Genomic DNA, 3,623 nt, shown 5'->3' with positions numbered 1-3,623 from the left:
TCTCAAAAATAAAAAAATAAAAAATAAAAAGAGTGAGAGAAGAAGAAAGAAGAAAGAAAGAAAATTAAAAACTTCCCTGGCCAGGCACTGTGGCTCATGCCTGTAATCCCAGCACTTTGGGAGGCGGAGGTGGGCGGATCCCCAGGTAAGGAGTTCAAGACAAGCCTGGCCAACATGGTGAAACGCCATCTCTCTACAAAAATTAGCTGGGGGTGGTGGTGCGTGCCTGTAGTCCCAACTACTTGTGTGCCTGTAGTCCCAGCTACTCGGAAGGCTGAGGCAGGAGAATCAGTTGAACCCAGGAGGCAGAGGTTTTGGTGAACTGAGATCACGCCACTGTACTCCAGCCTGGGTGACAGAGCAAAACTCCATCTCAAAAAAAAACAAAACTTGCCTGTATACTTTTCAGGTTCATATGCACCATAATCTTCTCAATTCCATTTCTGTTCACATACTTCCATTTCTGACAGCCTTCTTTAGGATTTTGCTCTAGAAGCATCAGTTCCAGAAAAAAAAAAATTCTAAATGCTGAGATTCACTGAAAGTTTTAGCATTTGTAACTGAATTTTATAAGGTATATTCTTGAATATCCACTTATTCTCACATGAATGAAAGTTCATCCCAACCAGACTCAAAGTGCCTAGGAATTTTGCTAGGACTACTGCTGGTAACATACCAAAAGCCCATTGGCTGTACTTTTTTGTACGTTGGATAGAAGACACTGCTGCCTTTCTCTACAAACACTGAACTACAGTCTAAGAAACTATAGGCACCAGCATGCAATGCAGCGACTAATTGCAGGATCTGAATTTCATTCTGAAGTTTGATTTCCGAAGATTTCACAATGCCTACTCTGGCCAACTTCCAGTCCATTTCCCTATACTTCACTTGACACTATCTCACTACTATCTCACTATCTTTAAAAACTAGTTGTGTTTTTTTTTGTTTTTTTTTAAGACGGGGTTTCACCATGTTGGTCAGGCTGGTCTTGAACTCCCAACCTCTGGTGATCTGCCCGCCTTGGCCTCCAAAGTGCTTGGATTACAGGCGTGAGCTACCACACCCGGCCCAAACTACTGCTTTTTAATAGAAACCTTTCAAAAATTTGACATTCACGTGGAGCACTTCCCAAAATAAGCTTTAGATTGATTACCTGAAAAATAGTAATGTGCGACAGTTGGCTGGGAAAAGCAAAGCACTCCCAGGATTTTTTTCTTTCTTTTTTTTAGAAATGGGGTCTCGATCTTTTGCCCAGGCTGAAGCACAGTGGCAAGATCGTAGGTCATTGTGGTCTCGAAATCCTGGGCTCCAGATCTTCCTACCTCAGCCTCCCAAGTACCTGGGACTACAGGTTCACACACCACGCACTGCTAATTTTTAAATGTTTAGTAGAGAGGAAGTCTGGCTATGTTGCCCAGGATGATGAACTCCTGGGCTCAAGCGATCCTCCCGCTGCAGCCTTCAAAAGTGTTGGGATTACAGGCCTGAGACACCGCACCCTGCCTGGAAGTCTTTTAATTCACTTCAATTATCTTAGAATTTTCCTTTCCCGCTCTATACATACACACAGTGGAATTGAGGGCGTTTGTCATAGGTAACCGATCAATGAGATGAGAAGCAGATGTATAACCTGCAGGGGGCAGCAGAGCCCAAGGCCAGTGACCCCCGCTAAGGCCAATCTGGAGTCTGCAAAGGGAAGGAAAGGTTGCTCCCCTGGGTTCCTCCCGGGAAGCCCGCCCTCCCCTGCAGGTGGCCTACAGCTGATCAGAACAGCTGCAGAAGGAATGTGGATCCTGAGAGGCTGCAGAACCCTGGAAAGCAGGAGACTCATGTGCAGATGCACTTTGTGTAGGGGGCCGGGGACGGAGGTTCTGTCCTTACTGGGGTTGTACCTAGAGCCTACGGACGTTTGTAGGGGGCAGTGTTTGGTTTTTACATGCAAAGGGTCCCAGAGGACAGACTGTAATTTGTACATACAAAGACAATCTGTGAAGGTCGGGCTCAGTAATACTTGTGTGGCCTGTCTCCTGGAGAAAAGGGTTTACGAAATTGATAGTTTATTTAGGTTGGAAGCTTGAACTGACCCCAGGTAAGAACTTCCTGGTGGTGAAAATGAAGTCTAGGAGGAAGAAGCGGTTCCACATTCGAGGGTGGGACGGGGAGAGTATGAGGAAGTCTTATCCCCAATTCCCGCCCCGTAGAGGTCACCTGCCTCTCCCTCCTGGTGCAGATTTGCCTGGCCTGGCCTGGCCTGGGTTTCCTTCCTGCTTGGAGGCAAAGGGATGACTCCATTGAACACTGAATATGGAATTCCCTGCACACACTTCTGACAGCTCGAGGAAGCGAACAGCGCACCTTCTAACAAAAAGCAGCAAGTTTGGCTGAAATGCAGATATCCAATGACCAGGGGGCAGGGAGTGAGCTTAGCCTTAAAGAGGCTGTGGCTAGGACCCGTTAGCCAACTTCTGCAGGGCTGTTACCCAGGGCTTTCCCTGTCACTCAGGGCTGAGGGAGCGGAGCCTGGAACCCCATCCAATCAGGGGCCCTGGGGCGGGGCCCTGCCAACTGTCAATTCGGGAAAGAAGTAGGCCGCACTCTTTTGCTGTTGGGGTCAGTTGCGTTCTGCGTCCAGTCTTCGCTGCTCCGAGAGGCCCCAGGTGCCTCCGCCACGGCTTCTGTGACGCTGTCACCTGCGTTGTGACCTGCTCCGGAGTCATAAAGAGGACTCCGGGACACCCAGAAGCAGGGAAATGATGAGTGTGTCCGCCTAGCGTCCAGTTACGTGGACGAGGGACTGAATGGAACCAATCCGATCCTACTGTGGCGGGACCTTGGCCTCCGCTCAGGCGACTCTGGCGTCTGGGACCCGAGTTCCCCAAGGCACAGCTCGGCCCTCGGTCCCCTCGGTTGCAGGGTGGCGCTGGGCCCGAAGCCGGAACCCCGGGAGTCCTGTCCCGTCCCTGCGCGGCCATTGCGGTCCCTGCCCTGAAGCGCTCTCTAGGCATCTCCGCCCTCGCAGCCCCGCGTCTCCCCAGATGGTGCGGAGGCCACGGGAGAATCATGGGGGAATCTCGCCTCGGGTGTGTCCTGCCTTTCTTCTGTTAAAAATTAAACTGAGGCACTCTTAACAGTTAAAAAGTTTGTTGGAGCAGACAGCAATTCCTGAGTCATGATCCCAGTCATGGCCTGTGATTGAAGAAAAGGCTTTTATAAGTTGCATGAGGAGGCAAACCGCATTAAATACCTGATGAGTTACATTGATGCTGTCTCCTTATGTGGACTTGTCAACCTGAAATAATCAAAAGGATCAGATTCCAGTTTTTAAAAGTTTACTGAAGCAAGTAGCTGGGAATGGCCCATTTGGGAAAACACAGGATCCACAGAAGTGGTCTCAGTGCTTCAAATTTAAGATTGAGTTCTTGCCGGGCGCGGTGGCTCAAGCCTGTAATCCCAGCACTTTGGGAGGCCGAGGCGGGTGGATCACGAGGTCAAGAGATCGAGACCATCCTGGTCAACATGGTGAAACCCCGTCTCTACTAAAAATACAAAAAATTAGCTGGGCATGGTGGTGCGTGCCTGTAATCCCAGCTACTCAGGAGGCTGAGGCAATTCTCCTGCCTCAG

The sequence above is a fragment of the Sapajus apella genome, unplaced genomic scaffold (assembly GCF_009761245.1).
Source record: "Sapajus apella isolate SASKATOON/1434 unplaced genomic scaffold, GSC_monkey_1.0 scaffold77, whole genome shotgun sequence".
Taxonomy (NCBI): Eukaryota; Metazoa; Chordata; class Mammalia; order Primates; family Cebidae; genus Sapajus; species Sapajus apella.
Note: the sequence above shows the minus strand (reverse complement) of the source record.